The following is a 23186-nucleotide window of genomic DNA, read 5'->3' on the forward strand; positions in this document are numbered from 1 at the left end:
AGGGGCCGTATTAAAGCCTTTTCATGGCGTGTGCATGTGGATTACGGTGTTCTGAAGCCATGGAACCAGGAATAACAATTTAGGACGGCGTAGTGTATTGAGAGTGGAAGGACTAGTCCAATGGTAACCTGCGCAGGCACGCGAAACCACACGATTACGTGAAAGGCATTTAATAGGCGTCAAAAGGCCGTATTATAGCCTTTTCATGGCGTGTGCATGTGGTTTACGGCGTTGTAAAGCCATGTAACCAGGAAAAACAACTTAGGACGGCGTAGTGTATTGAGAGTGGAAGGAGTAGACCAATGGTAACCTGCGCAGGCACGCAGACTAACGTGATTTACGTGTAAGGACTTTATTAGGCGGCAAAAGGCGGTATTATAGCCTTTTTTGGCGTGTGCATGTGGTTTACGGCGTTGTAAAGCTATGGAGCCAGAGAAAACAACTTAGGACGTCGTAGTGTATTAAGAGTGGAAGAACTAGACCAATGGTAACCTGAGCAGGCACGCGGAACCACGCGATATACGTGTAAGGACTTTATTAGGCGTCAATAGGCCGTATTATAGCCTTTTCATGGCGTGTGCATGTGGTTTACAGCGTTGTAAAGCCATGGAACCAGGAAAAACAACTTAGGACGGCGTAGTGTATTGAGAGTGGAAGACTAGACCAATGGTAACAAGCTTGGACGCGTGGAACCACGTGATTTACCTGTAAGGCCTTTATTAGGCGTCAAAAGGCCGTATTATAGCCTTTTCATGGCGTGTGCGTGTGGATAACGGCTTTCTAAAGCCATGGAACCAGGAATAACAACTTAGGACGCTCTCGTGTATTGAGAGTGGAAAGACTAGACCAATGGTAACCTGCGCAGGCACGCAGACCAACGTGATTTACGTGTAAGGACTTTATTAGGCGGCAAAAGGCGGTATTATAGCCTTTTTATGGCGTGTGCATGTGGTTTACGGCGTTGTAAAGCTATGGAGCCAGAGAAAACAACTTAGGACGTCGTAGTGTATTGAGAGTGGAAGAACTAGACCAATGGTAACAAGCTTGGACGCGTGGAACCACGAGATTTACCTTTATTAGGCGTCAAAAGGCCGTATTATAGCCTTTTTATGGCGTGTGCATGTGGATTACGGCTTTCTAAAGCCATGGAACCAGGAATAACAACTTAGGACGTTCTAGTGTATCAAGAGTGGAAGGACTAGACCAATGGTAACCTGCGCAGGCACGCAAAACCACACGATTACGTGTAAGGCATTTAATGGGCGGCAAAAGGCCGTATTATAGCCTTTTCATGGCGTGTGCATGTGGTTTACGGCGTTGTAAAGCCATGTAACCAGGAAAAACAACTTAGGACGGCGTAGTGTATTGAGAGTGGAAGGAGTAAACCAATGGTAACCTGCGCAGGCACGCAGACCAACGTGATTTACGTGTAATGACTTTATTAGGCGGCAAAAGGCGGTATTATAGCCTTTTTTGGCGTGTGCATGTGGTTTACGGCGTTGTAAAGCTATGGAGCCAGAGAAAAGAACTTAGGACGTCGTAGTGTATTAAGAGTGGAAGAACTAGACCAATGGTAACAAGCTTGGACGCGTGGAACCACGTGATTTACCTTTATTAGGCGTCAAAAGGCCGTATTATAGCCTTTTCATGGCGTGTGCATGTGGATTACGGCTTTCTAAAGCCATGGAACCAGGAATAACAACTTAGGACGTTCTAGTGTATTGAGAGTGGAAGGACTAGACCAATAGTAACCTGCGCAGGCACGCGAAACCACACGATTACATGTAAGGCATTTAATGGGCGGCAAAAGGACTAGATTAATGGTAACCTGTGCAGTGACGCAGAACCACGCGATGTACGTGTATGGCAATTAATAGGCGTCAAAAGGCCGTATTATAGCCTTTTCATGGCGTGTGCATGTGGCTAACGGCGTTGTAAAGCCATGGAACCAGGAAAAACAACTTAGGACGGCGTAGTGTATTGAGAGTGGAAGGACTAGTCCAATGGTAACCTGCGCAGGCACGCGAAACCACACGATTACGTGAAAGGCATTTAATAGGCGTCAAAAGGCCGTATTATAGCCTTTTCATGGCGTGTGCATGTGGTTTACGGCGTTGTAAAGCCATGTAACCAGGAAACACAACTTAGGACGGCGTAGTGTATTGAGAGTGGAAGGAGTAGACCAATGGTAACCTGCGCAGGCACGCAGACCAACGTGATTTACGTGTAAGGACTTTATTAGGAGGCAAAAGGCGGTATTATAGCCTTTTTTGGCGTGTGCATGTGGTTTACGGCGTTGTAAAGCTATGGAGCCAGAGAAAACAACTTAGGACGTCGTAGTGTATTAAGAGTGGAAGAACTAGACCAATGGTAACAAGCTTGGACGCGTGGAACCACGTGATTTACCTTTATTAGGCGTCAAAAGGCCGTATTATAGCCTTTTCATGGCGTGTGCATGTGGTTTACGGCGTTGTAAAGCCATGGAACCAGGAAAAACAACTTAGGACGGCGTAGTGTATTGAGAGTGGAAGGACTAGTCCAATGGTAACCTGCGCAGGCACGCGAAACCACACGATTACGTGAAAGGCATTTAATAGGCGTCAAAAGGCCGTATTATAGCCTTTTCATGGCGTGTGCATGTGGTTTACGGCGTTGTAAAGCCATGTAACCAGGAAAAACAACTTAGGACGGCGTAGTGTATTGAGAGTGGAAGGAGTAGACCAATGGTAACCTGCGCAGGCACGCAGACCAACGTGATTTACGTGTAAGGACTTTATTAGGCGGCAAAAGGCGGTATTATAGCCTTTTTTGGCGTGTGCATGTGGTTTACGGCGTTGTAAAGCTATGGAGCCAGAGAAAACAACTTAGGACGTCGTAGTGTATTAAGAGTGGAAGAACTAGACCAATGGTAACAAGCTTGGACGCGTGGAACCACGTGATTTACCTTTATTAGGTTCCATGGCTTTACAACGCTGTAAACCACATGCACACGCCGTGAAAAGGCTATAATACGGCCTTTTGACGCCTACTAAATGCCTTACACGTAATCGTGTGGTTTCGCGTGCCTGCGCAGGTTACCATTGGTCTAGTCCTTCCACTCTCAATACACTAGAACGTCCTAAGTTGTTATTCCTGGTTCCATGGCTTTACAACGCCGTAAACCACATGCACACGCCATGAAAAGGCTATAATACGGCCTTTTGACGCCTATTAAATGCCTTACACGTAAATCACGGGGGTTCCACGCGTCCAAGCTTGTTACCATTGGTCTAGTTCTTCCACTCTCAATGCACTACGCCGTCCTAAGTTATTTTCCCTGGTTCCATGGCTTTACAACGCCGTAAACCACATGCACACGCCATGAAAAGGCTATAATACGGTCTTTTGACGCCTATTAAATGCCTTACACGTAATCGTGTGGTTTCGCGTGCCTGCGCAGGTTACCATTGGTCTAGTCCTTCCACTCTCAATACACTAGAACGTCCTAAGTTGTTATTCCTGGTTCCATGGCTTTAGAAAGCCGTAATCCACATGCACACGCCATGAAAAGGCTATAATACGGCCTTTTGACGTCTAATAAAGGCCTTACAGGTAAATCACGTGGTTCCACCCGTCCAAGCTTGTAACCATTGGTCTAGTTCTTCCACTCTCAATACACGAGAGCGTCCTAAGTTGTTTTCCCTGGCTCCATGACTTTACAACGCCGTAAAACACATGCACCCGCCATGAAAAGGCTATAATACGTCCTTTTGACGCCTATCAAAGGCCTTACACTTAAATTACGTGGTTCCACGCGTCCAAGCTCGCTCTCATTGGACTATTCCTTCCATTCTCAATGGACTAGAACATCCTAAGTTGTTTTCCCTGGTTCCATGGCTTTACAACGCCGCAAACCACATGCACACGCCATGAAAAGGCTATAATACGGTCTTTTGACGCCTATTAAATGCCTTACACGTAAATCACGTTGGTCTGCGTGCCTGCGCAGGTTACCATTGGTCTAGTCTTTCCGCTTACAATACACGAGAGCGTCCAAAGTTGTTATTCCTAGTTCCATGGCTTTAGAAAGTTGTAATCCACATGCACACGCCATGAAAAGGCTATAATACGGACTTTTTATGCCTATTAAATGCCTTACACGTAATCGTGTGGTTTCGCGTGCCTGCGCAGGTTACCATTGGTCTAGTCCTTCCACTCTCAATACACTAGAACGTCCTAAGTTGTTATTCCTGGTTCCATGGCTTTACAACGCCGTAAACCACATGCACACGCCATGAAAAGGCTATAATACGGCCTTTTGACGCCTATTAAATGCTTTACACGTAAATCACGGGGTTCCACGCGTCCAAGCTTGTTACCATTGGTCTAGTTCTTCCACTCTCAATACACTACGCCGTCCTAAGTTTTTTTCGCTGGTTCCATGGCTTTACAACGCCGTAAACCACATGCACACGCCATGAAAAGGCTATAATACGGTCTTTTGACGCCTATTAAATGCCTTACACGTAAATCACGTTGGTCTGCGTGCCTGCGCAGGTTACCATTGGTCTAGTCTTTCCGCTCTCAATACACAAGAGCGTCCAAGGTTGTTATTCCTGGTTCCATGGCTTTAGAAAGCCGTAATCCACATGCACACGCCATGAAAAGGCTATAATACGGACTTTTGATGCCTATTAAATGCCTTACACGTAAATCACGTGGTTCCGCGTGCCTGCGCAGGTTACCATTGGTCTAGTCCTTCCACTCTCAATACACTACGACGTCCTAAGTTATTTTCTCTGGCTCCATGGCTTTGGAACGCCGTCAATTACATGCACACACGTCTATAACCAGCAATATGGCATTTTGCCGCCTAATAAAAGCCTTACACGTAAGTTATACGGTTCCAAGCGTCTATACCGGTTACCATTGGTCTATTTTTTCCATTCTCAATGGACTAAAACGTCCTAAGTTATTTTCTCCATCGACAAGGCTGCACAACGCCGTCAACTACGTGCACATGCGTCTAAAGGCTGCAATACGGCCTTTTGCCGCCCATTAAATGCCTTACACGTAATCGTGTGGTTCCGCGTGACTGCGCAGGTTACTATTGGTCTAGTCCTTCCACTCTCAATGCACTGGGACGTCCTAAGTTGTTTTCCCTGGCTCCATGACTTTACAACGCCGTAAAACACATGCACCCGCCATGAAAAGGCTATAATACGTCCTTTTGACGCCTATCAAAGGCCTTACACTTAAATTACGTGGTTCCACGCGTCCAAGCTCGCTCTCATTGGACTATTCCTTCCATTCTCAATGGACTAGAACATCCTAAGTTGTTTTCCCTGGTTCCATGGCTTTACAACGCCGCAAACCACATGCACACGCCATGAAAAGGCTATAATACGGTCTTTTGACGCCTATTAAATGCCTTACACGTAAATCACGTTGGTCTGCGTGCCTGCGCAGGTTACCATTGGTCTAGTCTTTCCGCTTACAATACACGAGAGCGTCCAAAGTTGTTATTCCTAGTTCCATGGCTTTAGAAAGTTGTAATCCACATGCACACGCCATGAAAAGGCTATAATACGGACTTTTTATGCCTATTAAATGCTTTACACGTAAATCACGGGGTTCCACGCGTCCAAGCTTGTTACCATTGGTCTAGTTCTTCCACTCTCAATACACTACGCCGTCCTAAGTTTTTTTCGCTGGTTCCATGGCTTTACAACGCCGTAAACCACATGCACACGCCATGAAAAGGCTATAATACGGTCTTTTGACGCCTATTAAATGCCTTACACGTAAATCACGTTGGTCTGCGTGCCTGCGCAGGTTACCATTGGTCTAGTCTTTCCGCTCTCAATACACAAGAGCGTCCAAGGTTGTTATTCCTGGTTCCATGGCTTTAGAAAGCCGTAATCCACATGCACACGCCATGAAAAGGCTATAATACGGACTTTTGATGCCTATTAAATGCCTTACACGTAAATCGCGTGGTTCCGCGTCTAAGCTTGTTACCATTGGTCTAGTTCTTCCACTCTCAATACACTAGAACGTCCTGAGTTGTTATTCCTGGTTCCATGGCTTCAGAACGCCGTAATCCACATGCACACGCCATGAAAAGGCTATAATACGGCCATTTGCCGCCTATTAAAGGCCTTACACGTAATCCTGTGGTTTCGCGTGCCTGCGCAGGTTACCATTGGTCTAGTCCTTCCACTCACAATACACTAGAACGTCCTAAGTTGTTATTCCTGGTTCCATGGCTTTACAACGCCGTAAACCACATGCACACGCCATGAAAAGGCTATAATACGGCCTTTTGACGCCTATTAAATGCCTTACACGTAAATCCCGGGGGTTCCACGCGTCCAAGCTTGTTACCATTGGTCTAGTTCTTCCACTCTTAATACATTACGCCGTCCTAAGTTGTTTACCCTGGTTCCATGGCTTTACAACGCCGCAAACCACATGCACACGCCATGAAAAGGCTATAATACGGCCGTTTGACGCCTATTAAATGCCATACACGTACATCGCGTGGTTCTGCGTCACTGCACAGGTTACCATTGGTCTAGTCCTTCCACTGTCAATGCACTACGACGTCCTAAGTTGTTTTCTCTGGCTCCATAGCTTTGGAACGCCGTCAACTACGTGCACACGCCATTGAAAAGCAATAATACCGCCTTTTGCCGCCTAATAAAGTCCTTACACGTAAATCACGTTGGCCTGCGTGCCTGCGCAGGTTACCATTGGTCCAGTCTTTCCACTCTCAATACACGAGAGCGTCCTAAGTTGTTTTTCCTGGTTCCATGGCTTTACAACGCCGTAAACCACATGCACACGTCATGAAAAGGCTATAATACGTCCTTTTGACGCCTATTAAATGCCTTACACGTAAATCGCGTGGTTCCGCGTGCCTGCGCAGGTTACCATTGGTCTAGTCCTTCCACTCTCAATACACTACGACGTCCTAAGTTACTTTCTCTGGCTCCATGGCTTTGGAACGCCGTCAATTACATGCACACACGTCTATAACCAGCAATATGGCATTTTGCCGCCTAATAAAAGCCTTACACGTAAGTTAGACGGTTCCAAGCGTCTATACCGGTTACCATTGGTCTAGTTTTTCCATTCTCAATGGACTAAAACGTCCTAAGTTATTTTCCCCATCGACAAGGCTGTACAACGCCGTCAACTACGTGCACATGCGTCTAAAGGCTGCAATACGGCCTTTTGCCGCCCATTAAATGCCTTACACGTAATCGTGTGGTTTCGCGTGCCTGCGCAGGTTACCATTGGTCTAGTCCTTCCACTCTCAATACACTAGAACGTCTTAAGTTGTTATTCCTGGTTCCATGGATTCAGAACGCCGTAATCCACATGCACACGCCATGAAAAGGCTATAATACGGCCCCTGGACGCCTAATAAAGGCCTTACACGTAAATCACGTGGTTCCACGCGTCCAAGCTTGTTACCATTGGTATAGTTCTTCCACTCTCAATACACTACGCCGTCCTAAGTTGTTTTTCCTGGTTCCATGGCTTTACAACGCCGTAAACCACATGCACACGCCATGAAAAGGCTATAATACGGCCTTTTAACGCCTATTAAATGCCTTACACGTAAATCGCGGGGTTCCACGCGTCCAAGCTTGTTACCATTGGTCTAGTTCTTCCACTCTCAATACACTACGCCGTCCTAAGTTGTTTTCCCTGGTTCCACGCCTTTACAACGCCGTAAACCACAGGCACACGCCATGAAAAGGCTATAATACGGCCTTTTGACGCCTATTAAATGCCTTACACGTAATCGTGTGGTTTCGCGTGCCTGCGCAGGTTACCATTGGTCTAGTCCTTCCACTTTCAATACACTAGAACGTCCTAAGTTGTTATTCCTGGTTCCATGGCTTTACAACGCCGTAAACCACATGCACACGCCATGAAAAGGCTATAATACGGCCTTTTGACGCCTATTAAATGCCTTACACGTAAATCACGGGGTTCCACGCGTCCAAGCTTGTTACCATTGGTCTAGTTCTTCCACTCTCAATACACTACGCCGTCGTAAGTTATTTTCCCTGGTTCCATGGCTTTACAACGCCGTAAACCACATGCACACGCCATGAAGACGCTATAATACGGTCTTTTGACGCCTATTAAATGCCTTACACGTAAATCACGTTGGTCTGCGTGCCTGCGCAGGTTACCATTGGTCTAGTCTTTCCGCTCTCAATACACAAGAGCGTCCAAAGTTGTTATTCCTGGTTCCATGGCTTTAGAAAGCCGTAATCCACATGCACACGCCATGAAAAGGCTATAATACGGACTTTTGATGCCTATTAAATGCCTTACACGTAAATCGCGTGGTTCCGCGTCCAAGCTTGTTACCATTGGTCTAGTTCTTCCACTCTCAATACACTACGCCGTCCTAAGTTGTTTTTCCTGGTTCCATGGCTTTACAACGCCGTAAACCACATGCACACGCCATGAAAAGGCTATAATACGGCCTTTTAACGCCTATTAAATGCCATACACGTACATCGCGTGGTTCTGCGTCACTGCACAGGTTACCATTGGTCTAGTCCTTCTACTGTCAATGCACTACGACGTCCTAAGTTGTTTTCTCTGGCTCCATAGCTTTGGAACACCGTCAACTACTTGCACACGCCATTGAAAAGCATTAATACTACCTTTTGCCGCCTAATAAAGTCCTTACACGTAAATCACGTTGGCCTGCTTGCTTGCACAGGTTACCATTGGTCTAGTCTTTCCACTCTCAATACACGAGAGCGTCCTAAGTTGTTTTTCCTAGTTCCATGGCTTTACAACGCCGTAATCCACATGAACACGTCATGAAAAGGCTATAATACGTCCTTTTGACGCCTTTTAAATGCCTTACAAGTAAATCGCGTGGTTCCGCGTGCCTGCGCAGGTTACCATTGGTCTAGTCCTTCCACTCTCAATACACTACGACGTCCTAAGTTATTTTCTCTGGCTCCATGGCTTTGGAACGCCGTCAATTACATGCACACACGTCTATAACCAGCAATATGGCATTTTGCCGCCTAATAAAAGCCTTACACGTAAGTTAGACGGTTCCAAGCGTCTATACCGGTTACCATTGGTCTAGTTTTTCCATTCTCAATGGACTAAAACGTCCTAAGTTATTTTCCCCATCGACAAGGCTGTACAACGCCGTCAACTACGTGCACATTCGTCTAAAGGCTGCAATACGGCCTTTTGCCGCCCATTAAATGCCTTACACGTAATCGTGTGGTTTCGCGTGCCTGGGCAGGCTACCATTGGTCTAGTCCTTCCACTCTCAATACACTAGAACGTCCTAAGTTGTTATTCCTGGTTCCATGGCTTCAGAACGCCGTAATCCACATGCACACGCCATGAAAAGGCTATAACACGGCCATTTGCCGCCTATTAAAGGCCTTACACGTAATCGTGTGGTTTCGCGTGCCTGCGCAGGTTACCATTGGTCTAGTCCTTCCACTCACAATACACTAGAACGTCCTAAGTTGTTATTCCTGGTTCCATGGCTTTACAACGCCGTAAACCACATGCACACGCCATGAAAAGGCTATAATACGGTCTTTTGACGCCTATTAAATGCCTTACACGTAAATCACGTTGGTCTGCGTGCCTGCGCAGGTTACCATTGGTCTAGTCTTTCCGCTCTCAATACACAAGAGCGTCCAAAGTTGTTATTCCTGGTTCCATGGCTTTAGAAAGCCGTAATCCACATGCACACGCCATGAAAAGGCTATAATACGGACTTTTGATGCCTATTAAATGCCTTACACGTAAATCGCGTGGTTCCGCGTCCAAGCTTGTTACCATTGGTCTAGTTCTTCCACTCTCAATACACTACGCCGTCCTAAGTTGTTTTTCCTGGTTCCATGGCTTTACAACGCCGTAAACCACATGCACACGCCATGAAAAGGCTATAATACGGCCGTTTGACGCCTATTAAATGCCTTACACGTAAATCGCGGGGTTCCACGCGTCCAAGCTTGTTACCATTGGTCTAGTTCTTCCACTCTCAATACACTACGCCGTCCTAAGTTGTTTTCCCTGGTTCCACGCCTTTACAACGCCGTAAACCACATGCACACGCCATGAAAAGGCTATAATACGGCCTTTTGACGCCTATTAAATGCCTTACACGTAATCGTGTGGTTTCGCGTGCCTGCGCAGGTTACCATTGGTCTAGTACTTCCACTCTCAATACACTAGAACGTCCTAAGTTGTTATTCCTGGTTCCATGGCTTTACAACGCCGTAAACCACATGCACACGCCATGAAAAGGCTATAATACGGCCTTTTGACGCCTATTAAATGCCTTACACGTAAATCACGGGGTTCCACGCGTCCAAGCTTGTTACCATTAGTCTAGTTCTTCCACTCTCAATACACTACGCCGTCCTAAGTTATTTTCCCTGGCTCCATGGCTTTGGAACGCCGTCAATTACATGCACACACGTCTATACCCAGCAATATGGCATTTTGCCGCCTAATAAAAGCCTTACACGTAAGTTAGACGGTTCCAAGCGTCTATACCGGTTACCATTGGTCTAGTTTTTCCATTCTCAATGGACTAAAACGTCCTAAGTTATTTTCCCCATCGACAAGGCTGTACAACGCCGTCAACTACGTGCACATGCGTCTAAAGGCTGCAAGCGTATTATAGCCTTTTCATGGCGTGTGCATGTGGTTTACGGCGTTGTAAAGCCATGGAACCAGGAAAAACAACTTAGGACGGCGTAGTGTATTGAGAGTGGAAGAACTAGACCAATGGTAACAAGCTTGGACGCGGAACCACGCGATTTACGTGTAAGGCATTTAATAGGCATCAAAAGTCCGTATTATAGCCTTTTCATGGCGTGTGCATGTGGATTACGGCTTTCTAAAGCCATGGAACCAGGAATAACAACTTAGGACGTTCTAGTGTATTGAGAGTGGAAGGACTAGACCAATGGTAACCTGCGCAGGCACGCAGACCAACGTGATTTACGTGTAAGGCATTTAATAGGCGTCAAAAGACCGTATTATAGCCTTTTCATGGCGTGTGCATGTGGTTTACGGCGTTGTAAAGCCATGGAACCAGGAATAACAACTTAGGACGTTCTAGTGTATTGTGAGTGGAAGGACTAGACCAATGGTAACCTGCGCAGGCACGCGAAACCACACGATTACGTGTAAGGCCTTTAATAGGCGGCAAATGGCCGTATTATAGCCTTTTCATGGCGTGTGCATGTGGATTACGGCGTTCTGAAGCCATGGAACCAGGAATAACAACTTAGGACGTTCTAGTGTATTGAGAGTGGAAGGACTAGACCAATGGTAACCTGCGCAGGCACGCGAAACCACACGATTACGTGTAAGGCATTTAATGGGCGGCAAAAGGCCGTATTGCAGCCTTTAGACGCATGTGCACGTAGTTGACGGCGTTGTACAGCCTTGTCGATGGGGAAAATAACTTAGGACGTTTTAGTCCATTGAGAATGGAAAAACTAGACCAATGGTAACCGGTATAGACGCTTGGAACCGTCTAACTTACGTGTAAGGCTTTTATTAGGCGGCAAAATGCCATATTGCTGGTTATAGACGTGTGTGCATGTAATTGACGGCGTTCCAAAGCCATGGAGCCAGAGAAAATAACTTAGAACGTCGTAGTGTATTGAGAGTGGAAGGACTAGACCAATGGTAACCTGCGCAGGCACGCGGAACCACGCGATTTACTTGTAAGGCATTTAATAGGCGTCAAAAGGACGTATTATAGCCTTTTCATGACGTGTTCATGTGGATTACGGCGTTGTAAAGCCATGGAACTAGGAAAAACAACTTAGGACGCTCTCGTGTATTGAGAGTGGAAAGACTAGACCAATGGTAACCTGTGCAAGCACGCAGGCCAACGTGATTTACGTGTAAGGACTTTATTAGGCGGCAAAAGGTAGTATTAATGCTTTTCAATGGCGTGTGCAAGTAGTTGACGGTGTTCCAAAGCTATGGAGCCAGAGAAAACAACTTAGGACGTCGTAGTGCATTGACAGTAGAAGGACTAGACCAATGGTAACCTGTGCAGTGACGCAGAACCACGCGATGTACGTGTATGGCATTTAATAGGCGTCAAACGGCCGTATTATAGCCTTTTCATGGCGTGTGCATGTGGTTTACGGCGTTGTAAAGCCATGGAACCAGGAAAAACAACTTAGGACGGCGTAGTGTATTGAGAGTGGAAGAACTAGACCAATGGTAACAAGCTTGGACGCGGAACCACGCGATTTACGTGTAAGGCATTTAATAGGCATCAAAAGTCCGTATTATAGCCTTTTCATGGCGTGTGCATGTGGATTACGGCTTTCTAAAGCCATGGAACCAGGAATAACAACTTTGGACGCTCTTGTGTATTGAGAGCGGAAAGACTAGACCAATGGTAACCTGCGCAGGCACGCAGACCAACGTGATTTACGTGTAAGGCATTTAATAGGCGTCAAAAGACCGTATTATAGCGTCTTCATGGCGTGTGCATGTGGTTTACGGCGTTGTAAAGCCATGGAACCAGGGAAAATAACTTAGGACGGCGTAGTGTATTGAGAGTGGAAGAACTAGACCAATGGTAACAAGCTTGGACGCGTGGAACCCCGTGATTTACGTGTAAGACATTTAATAGGCGTCAAAAGGCCGTATTATAGCCTTTTCATGGCGTGTGCATGTGGTTTACGGCGTTGTAAAGCCATGGAACCAGGAATAACAACTTAGGACGTTCTAGTGTATTGAGAGTGGAAGGACTAGACCAATGGTAACCTGCGCAGGCACGCGAAACCACACGATTACGTGTAAGGCATTTAATAGGCGTCAAAAGGCCGTATTATAGCCTTTTCATGGCGTGTGTATGAGGTTTACGGCGTTGTAAAGGCGTGGAACCAGGGAAAACAACTTAGGACGGCGTAGTGTATTGAGAGTGGAAGAACTAGACCAATGGTAACAAGCTTGGACGCGTGGAACCCCGCGATTTACGTGTAAGGCATTTAATAGGCGTTAAAAGGCCGTATTATAGCCTTTTCATGGCGTGTGCATGTGGTTTACGGCGTTGTAAAGCCATGGAACCAGGAAAAACAACTTAGGACGGCGTAGTGTATTGAGAGTGGAAGAACTAGACCAATGGTAACAAGCTTGGACGCGTGGAACCACGTGATTTACGTGTAAGGCCTTTATTAGGCGTCCAGGGGCCGTATTATAGCCTTTTCATGGCGTGTGCATGTGGATTACGGCGTTCTGAATCCATGGAACCAGGAATAACAACTTAAGACGTTCTAGTGTATTGAGAGTGGAAGGACTAGACCAATGGTAACCTGCGCAGGCACGCGAAACCACACGATTACGTGTAAGGCATTTAATGGGCGGCAAAAGGCCGTATTGCAGCCTTTAGACGCATGTGCACGTAGTTGACGGCGTTGTACAGCCTTGTCGATGGGGAAAATAACTTAGGACGTTTTAGTCCATTGAGAATGGAAAAACTAGACCAATGGTAACCGGTATAGACGCTTGGAACCGTCTAACTTACGTGTAAGGCTTTTATTAGGTGGCAAAATGCCATATTGCTGGTTATAGACGTGTGTGCATGTAATTGACGGCGTTCCAAAGCCATGGAGCCAGAGAAAGTAACTTAGGACGTCGTAGTGTATTGAGAGTGGAAGGACTAGACCAATGGTAACCTGCGCAGGCACGCGGAACCACGCGATTTACGTGTAAGGCATTTAATAGGCGTCAAAAGGACGTATTATAGCCTTTTCATGACGTGTGCATGTGGTTTACGGCGTTGTAAAGCCATGGAACCAGGAAAAACAACTTAGGACGCTCTCGTGTATTGAGAGTGGAAAGACTGGACCAATGGTAACCTGCGCAGGCACGCAGGCCAACGTGATTTACGTGTAAGGACTTTATTAGGCGGCAAAAGGCGGTATTATTGCTTTTCAATGGCGTGTGCACGTAGTTGACGGCGTTCCAAAGCTATGGAGCCAGAGAAAACAACTTAGGACGTCGTAGTGCATTGACAGTGGAAGGACTAGACCAATGGTAACCTGTGCAGTGACGCAGAACCACGCGATGTACGTGTATGGCATTTAATAGGCGTCAAACGGCCGTATTATAGCCTTTCATGGCGTGTGCATGTGGTTTGCGGCGTTGTAAAGCCATGGAACCAGGGTAAACAACTTAGGACGGCGTAATGTATTAAGAGTGGAAGAACTAGACCAATGGTAACAAGCTTGGACGCGTGGAACCCCCGTGATTTACGTGTAAGGCATTTAATAGGCGTCAAAAGGCCGTATTATAGCCTTTTCATGGCGTGTGCATGTGGTTTACGGCGTTGTAAAGCCATGGAACCAGGAATAACAACTTAGGACGTTCTAGTGTATTGTGAGTGGAAGGACTAGACCAATGGTAACCTGCGCAGGCACGCGAAACCACAGGATTACGTGTAAGGCCTTTAATAGGCGGCAAATGGCCGTATTATAGCCTTTTCATGGCGTGTGCATGTGGATTACGGCGTTCTGAAGCCATGGAACCAGGAATAACAACTCAGGACGTTCTAGTGTATTGAGAGTGGAAGAACTAGACCAATGGTAACAAGCTTAGACGCGGAACCACGCGATTTACGTGTAAGGCATTTAATAGGCATCAAAAGTCCGTATTATAGCCTTTTCATGGCGTGTGCATGTGGATTACGGCTTTCTAAAGCCATGGAACCAGGAATAACAACCTTGGACGCTCTTGTGTATTGAGAGCGGAAAGACTAGACCAATGGTAACCTGCGCAGGCACGCAGACCAACGTGATTTACGTGTAAGGCATTTAATAGGCGTCAAAAGACCGTATTATAGCCTTTTCATGGCGTGTGCATGTGGTTTACGGCGTTGTAAAGCCATGGAACCAGCGAAAAATACTTAGGACGGCGTAGTGTATTGAGAGTGGAAGAACTAGACCAATGGTAACAAGCTTGGACGCGTGGAACCCCGTGATTTACGTGTAAAGCATTTAATAGGCGTCAAAAGGCCGTATTATAGCCTTTTCATGGCGTGTGCATGTGGTTTACGGCGTTGTAAAGCCATGGAACCAGGAATAACAACTTAGGACGTTCTAGTGTATTGAGAGTGGAAGGACTAGACCAATGGTAACCTGCGCAGGCACGCGAAACCACACGATTACGTGTAAGGCATTTAATAGGCATAAAAAGTCCGTATTATAGCCTTTTCATGGCGTGTGCATGTGGATTACAACTTTCTAAAGCCATGGAACTAGGAATAACAACTTTGGACGCTCTCGTGTATTGTAAGCGGAAAGACTAGACCAATGGTAACCTGCGCAGGCACGCAGACCAACGTGATTTACGTGTAAGGCATTTAATAGGCGTCAAAAGACCGTATTATAGCCTTTTCATGGCGTGTGCATGTGGTTTGCGGCGTTGTAAAGCCATGGAACCAGGGAAAACAACTTAGGATGTTCTAGTCCATTGAGAATGGAAGGAATAGTCCAATGAGAGCGAGCTTGGACGCGTGGAACCACGTAATTTAAGTGTAAGGCCTTTGATAGGCGTCAAAAGGACGTATTATAGCCTTTTCATGGCGGGTGCATGTGTTTTACGGCGTTGTAAAGTCATGGAGCCAGGGAAAACAACTTAGGACGTCCCAGTGCATTGAGAGTGGAAGGACTAGACCAATAGTAACCTGCGCAGTCACGCGGAACCACACGATTACGTGTAAGGCATTTAATGGGCGGCAAAAGGCCGTATTGCAGCCTTTAGACGCATGTGCACGTAGTTGACGGCGTTGTGCAGCCTTGTCGATGGAGAAAATAACTTAGGACGTTTTAGTCCATTGAGAATGGAAAAAATAGACCAATGGTAACCGGTATAGACGCTTGGAACCGTATAACTTACGTGTAAGGCTTTTATTAGGCGGCCGTAAACCACATGCACACGCCATGAAGACGCTATAATACGGTCTTTTGACGCCTATTAAATGCCTCACACGTAAATCACCGGGTTCCACGCGTCCAAGCTTGTTACCATTGGTCTAGTTCTTCCACTCTCAATACACTACGCCGTCCTAAGTTGTTTTCCCTGGTTCCATGGCTTTAAAACGCCGTAAACCACGTGCACACGCCATGAAAAGGCTATAATACGGCCTTTGACGCCCATTAAATGCCTTACACGTAAATCACGGGGTTCCATGCGTCCAAGCTTGTTACCATTGGTCTAGTTCTTCCACTCTCAATACACTACGCTGTCCTAAGTTGTTTTCCCTGGCTCCATGGCTTTACAACGCCGTAATCCACAAGCACACGCCATGAAAAGGCTATAATACGGCCTCTGGACGCCTAATAAAGGCCTTACACGTAAATCACAAGGTTCCACGCGTCCAAGCTTGTTACCATTGGTCTAGTTCTTCCACTCTCGATACACTACGCCGTCCTAAGTTGTTTTTCCTGGTTTCATGGCTTTACAACGCCGTAAACCACATGTACACGCCATGAAAAGGCTATAATACGGCCTTTTGACGCCTATTAAATGCCTTACACGTAATTGTGCGGTTTCGCGTGCCTGCGCAGGTTACCATTGGTCTAGTCCTTCCACTCTCAATACACTAGAACGTCCTAAGTTGTTTTTCCTGGTTCCATGGCTTTACAACGCCGTAAACCACATGCACACGCCATGAAAAGGCTATAATACGGCCTTTTGACGCCTATTAAATGCCTCACACGTAAATCACCGGGTTCCACGCGTCCAAGCTTGTTACCATTGGTCTAGTTCTTCCACTCTCAATACACTACGCCGTCCTAAGTTGTTTTTCCTGGTTCTATGGCTTTACAACGCCGTAAACCACGTGCACACGCCATGAAAAGGCTATAATACGGCCTTTTGACGCCCAATAAATGCCTTACACGTAAATCACGGGGTTCCACGCGTCCAAGCTTGTTACCATTGGTCTAGTTCTTCCACTCTCAATACACTAGAACGTCCTAAGTTGTTTTTCCTGGTTCCATGGCTTTACAACGCCGTAAACCACGTGCACACGCCATGAAAAGGCTATAATACGGCCTTTTGACGCCCAATAAATGCCTTACACGTAAATCACGGGGTTCCACGCGTCCAAGCTTGTTACCATTGGTCTAGTTCTTCCACTCCCAATACACTACCCGTCCTAAGTTGTTTTTTCTGGTTCCATGGCTTTACAACGCCGTAAACCACATGCACACGCCATGAAAAGGCTATAACGCGGCCTTTTGACGCCTAATAAAGGCCTTACACGTAAATCACGTGGTTCCACGCGTCCAAGCTTGGTACCATTGGTCTAGTTCTTCCACTCTCAATACACAACGCCGTCCTAAGTTGTTTTCTCTGGTTCCATGTGTTTAGAACGCCGTAAACCACATGCACACGCCATTGAAAGGCCATAATACGGCCATTTGCCGCCTATTAAAGGCTTTACGCGTAAATCGCGTATTTCCGCGTGACTGCGCAGGTTACTATTGGTCTAGTTCTTCCACTCTCAATGCACTACGCCGTCCTAAGTTGTTTTTCCTGGTTCCATGGCTTTACAACGCTATAAACCACATGCACACGGCATGAAAATCCTATAATACGGCCTTTTGACGCCTATTAAATGCCTTACACGTAAATCACCGGGTTCCACGCGTCCAAGCTTGTTACCATTGGTCTAGTTCTTCCACTCTCAATACACTACGCCGTCCTAAGTTGTTTTCCCTGGTTCCATGGCTTTTCAACGCCGTAATCCACATGCACACGCCATAAAAAGGCTATAATACGGCCTCTGGACGCCTAATAAAGGCCTTACACGTAAATCACGTGGTTCCACGCGTCCAAGCTTGTTACCATTGGTCTAGTCCTTCCACTCTCAATACACTAGAACGTCCTAAGTTGTTTTTCCTGGTTCCATGGCTTTACAACGCTGTAAACCACATGCACACGCCATGAAAAGACTATAATACGGCCTTTTGACGCCTAATAAAGGCCTTACACGTAAATCACGTGGTTCCACGCGCCAAGCTTGTTACCATTGGTCTAGCTCTTCCACTCCCAATACACTACGCCGTCCTAAGTTGTTTTTCCTGGTTCTATGGCTTTACAACGCCGTAAACCACGTGCACACGCCATGAAAAGGCTATAATACGGCCTTTTGACGCCCAATAAATGCCTTACACGTAAATCACGGGGTTCCACGCGTCCAAGCTTGTTACCATTGGTCTAGTTCTTCCACTCTCAATACACTAGAACGTCCTAAGTTATTTTTCCTGGTTCCATGGCTTTACAACGCTGTAAACCACATGCACACGCCATGAAAAGACTATAATACGGCCTTTTGACGCCTATTAAATGCCTTACACGTAAATCACGGGGTTCCACGCGTCCAAGCTTGTTACCATTGGTCTAGTTCTTCCACTCTCAATACACTACGCCGTCCTAAGTTTTTTTCTCTGGTTCCATGGCTTTACAACGCTGTAAACCACATGCACACGACATGAAAAGGCTATAATACGGCCTTTTGACGCCCATTAAATGCCTTACACGTAAATCACGGGGTTCCACGCGTCCAAGCTTGTTACCATTGGTCTAGTCCTTCCACTCTCAATACACTAGAACGTCCTAAGTTGTTTTCTCTGGTTCCATGTGTTTAGAACGCCGTAAACCACATGCACACGCCATTGAAAGGCCATAATGCGGCCTTTTGACGCCTATTAAATGCCTTACACGTAAATCACCGGGTTCCACGCGTCCAAGCTTGTTATTATTGGTCTAGTTCTTCCACTCTCAATACACTACGCAGTCCTAAGTTGTTTTCTCTGGCTCCATGGCTTTACAACGCCGTAATCCACATGCACACGCCATGAAAAAGCTATAATACGGCCTCTGGACGCCTAATAAAGGCCTTACACGTAAATCACGTGGTTCCACGCGTCCAAGCTTGGTACCATTGGTCTAGTTCTTCCACTCCCAATACACTACGCCGTCCTAAGTTGTTTTTCCTGGTTCCATGGCTTTACAACGCCGTAAACCACATGCACACGCCATGAAAAGGCTATAATACGGCCTTTTGACGCCCATTAAATGCCTTACACGTAATCGTGTGGTTTCGCGTGCTTGCGCAGGTTACCATTGGTCTAGTCCTTCCACTCTCAATACACTAGAACGTCCTAAGTTGCTTTTCCTGGTTCCATGGCTTTACAACGCCGTAAACCACATGCACACGCCATGAAAAAGCTATAATACGGCCTTTTGACGCCTATTAAATGCCTTACACGTAAATCACGGGGTTCCACGCGTCCAAACTTGTTACCATTGGTCTAGTTCTTCCACTCCCAATACACTACGCCGTCTTAAGTTGTTTTCCCTGGTTCCATGGCTTTACAACGCCGTAAACCACATGCACACGCCATGAAAAGGCTATAATACGGCCTTTTGACGCCTATTAAATGCCTTACACGTAATCGTGTGGTTTCGCGTGCCTGCGCAGTTTACCATTGGTCTAGTCCTTCCACTCTCAATACACTAGAACGTCCTAAGTTGTTTTCTCTGGTTCCATGTGTTTAGAACGCCGTTAACCACATGCACACGCCATTGAAAGGCCATAATACGGCCATTTGCCGCCTATTAAAGGCCTTACACGTAATCGTGCGGTTTCGCGTGCCTGCGCAGGTTACCATTGGTCTAGTCCTTCCACTCTCAATACACTAGAACGTCCTAAGTTGTTTTTCCTGGTTCCATGGCTTTACAACGCCGTAAACCACATGCACACGCCATGAAAAGGCTATAATACGGCCTTTTGACGCCTATTAAATGCCTCACACGTAAATCACCGGGTTCCACGCGTCCAAGCTTGTTACCATTGGTCTAGTTCTTCCACTCTCAATACACTACGCCGTCCTAAGTTGTTTTCCCTGGTTCCATGGCTTTACAACGCCGTAATCCACATGCACACGCCATGAAAAGGCTATAATACGGCCTCTGGACGCCTAATAAAGGCCTTACACGTAAATCACGTGGTTCCACGCGTCCAAGCTTGTTACCATTGGTCTAGTTCTTCCACTCCCAATACACTACGCCGCCCTAAGTTGTTTTTCCTGGTTCCATGGCTTTACAACGCCGTAAACCACGTGCACACGCCATGAAAAGGCTATAATACGGCCTTTGACGCCCATTAAATGCCTTACACGTAAATCACGGGGTTCCACGCGTCCAAGCTTGTTACCATTGGTCTAGTTCTTCCACTCTCAATACACTACGCTGTCCTAAGTTGTTTTCCCTGGCTCCATGGCTTTACAACGCCGTAATCCACAAGCACACGCCATGAAAAGGCTATAATACGGCCTCTGGACGCCTAATAAAGGCCTTACACGTAAATCACAAGGATCCACGCGTCCAAGCTTGTTACCATTGGTCTAGTTCTTCCATCTCGATACACTACGCCGTCCTAAGTTGTTTTTTCTGGTTCCATGGCTTTACAACGCCGTAAACCACATGTACACGCCATGAAAAGGCTATAATACGGCCTTTTGACGCCTATTAAATGCCTTACACGTAATCGTGCGGTTTCGCGTGCCTGCGCAGGTTACCATTGGTCTAGTCCTTCCACTCTCAATACACTAGAACGTCCTAAGTTGTTTTTCCTGGTTCCATGGCTTTACAACGCCGTAAACCACATGCACACGCCATGAAAAGGCTATAATACGGCCTTTTGACGCCTATTAAATGCCTCACACGTAAATCACCGGGTTCCACGCGTCCAAGCTTGTTACCATTGGTCTAGTTCTTCCACTCTCAATACACTACGCCGTCCTAAGTTGTTTTTCCTGGTTCCATGGCTTTACAATGCCGTAAACCACGTGCACACGCCATGAAAAGGCTATAATACGGCCTTTTGACGCCCATTAAATGCCTTACACGTAAATCACTGGGTTCCACGCGTCCAAGCTTGTTACCGTTGGTCTAGTTTTTCTACTCTCAATACACTACGCCGTCCTAAGTTGTTTTCCCTGGTTCCATGGCTTTACAACGCCGTAATCCACATGCACACGCCATGAAAAGGCTATAATACGGCCTCTGGACGCCTAATAAAGGCCTTACACGTAAATCACGTGGTTCCACGCGTCCAAGCTTGGTACCATTGGTCTAGTTCTTCCACTCTCAATACACTACGCCGTCCTAAGTAGTTTTCCCTGGCTCCATGGCTTTAGAACGCCGTAATCCACATGCACACGCCATGAAGGCTATAATACGGCCTCTGGACGCCTAATAAAGGCCTTACACGTAAATCACGTGGTTCCACGCGTCCAAGCTTGTTACCATTGGTCTAGTTCTTCCACTCTCAATGCACTACGCCGTCCTAAGTTGTTTTTCCTGGTTCCATGGCTTTACAACGCCGTAAACCACATGCACACGCCATGAAAATGCTATAATACGGCCTTTTGACGCCTATTAAATGCCTTACACGTAAATCACCGGGTTCCACGCGTCCAAGCTTGTTACCATTGGTCTAGTTCTTCCACTCTCAATACACTACGCCGTCCTAAGTTGTTTTTCCTGGTTCCATGGCTTTACAATGCCGTAAACCACGTGCACACGCCATGAAAAGGCTATAATACGGCCTTTCGACGCCCATTAAATGCCTTACACGTAAATCACTGGGTTCCACGCGTCCAAGCTTGTTACCGTTGGTCTAGTTTTTCTACTCTCAATACACTACGCCGTCCTAAGTTGTTTTCCCTGGTTCCATGGCTTTACAACGCCGTAATCCACATGCACACGCCATGAAAAGGCTATAATACGGCCTCTGGACGCCTAATAAAGGCCTTACACGTAAATCACGTGGTTCCACGCGTCCAAGCTTGGTACCATTGGTCTAGTTCTTCCACTCTCAATACACTACGCCGTCCTAAGTAGTTTTCCCTGGCTCCATGGCTTTAGAACGCCGTAATCCACATGCACACGCCATGAAGGCTATAATACGGCCTCTGGACGCCTAATAAAGGCCTTACACGTAAATCACGTGGTTCCACGCGTCCAAGCTTGTTACCATTGGTCTAGTTCTTCCACTCTCAATGCACTACGCCGTCCTAAGTTGTTTTTCCTGGTTCCATGGCTTTACAACGCCGTAAACCACATGCACACGCCATGAAAATGCTATAATACGGCCTGTTGACGCCTATTAAATGCCTTACACGTAAATCACCGGGTTCCACGCGTCCAAGCTTGTTACCATTGGTCTAGTTCTTCCACTCCCAACACATTACGCCGTCCAAAGTTGTTTTTCCTGGTTCCATGGCTTTACAACGCCGTAAACCACGTGTACACGCCATGAAAAGGCTATAATACGGCCTTTTGACGCCCATTAAATGCCTTACACGTAAATCACGGGGTTCCACGCGTCCAAGCTTGTTACCATTGGTCCAGTTCTTCCACTCTCAATACACTACGCCGTCCTAAGTTGTTTTCCCTGGCTTCATGGCTTTACAACGCCGTAATCAACATGCACACGCCATGAAAAGGCTATAATACGGCCTCTGGACGCCTAATAAAGGCCTTACACGTAAATCACAAGGTTCCACGCGTCCAAGCTTGTTACCATTGGTCTAGTTCTTCCACTCTCAATACACTACGCCGTCCTAAGTTGTTTTCCCTGGTTCCATGGCTTTACAACGCCGTAAACCACATGCACACGCCATGAAAAGGTTATAATACGGCCTTTTGACGCCTAATAAAGGCCTTACACGTAAATCACGTGGTTCCACGCGTCCAAGCTTGTTACCATTGGTCTAGTTCTTCCACTCTCAATACACTACGCCGTCCTAAGTTGTTTTCCCTGGTTCCATGGCTTTACAACGCCGTAATCCACATGCACACGCCATGAAAAGGCTATAATACGGCCTCTGGACGCCTAATAAAGGCCTTACACGTAAATCACGTGGTTCCACGCGTCCAAGCTTGGTACCATTGGTCTAGTTCTTCCACTCTCAATACACTACGCCGTCCTAAGTTGTTTTCCCTGGCTCCATGGCTTTACAACGCCGTAATCCACATGCACACGCCATGAAGGCTATAATACGGCCTCTGGACGCCTAATAAAGGCCTTACACGTAAATCACGTGGTTCCACGCGTCCAAGCTTGTTACCAT

The sequence above is a fragment of the Hydractinia symbiolongicarpus genome, chromosome 6 (genome assembly GCF_029227915.1).
Source record: "Hydractinia symbiolongicarpus strain clone_291-10 chromosome 6, HSymV2.1, whole genome shotgun sequence".
Taxonomy (NCBI): domain Eukaryota; kingdom Metazoa; phylum Cnidaria; class Hydrozoa; order Anthoathecata; family Hydractiniidae; genus Hydractinia; species Hydractinia symbiolongicarpus.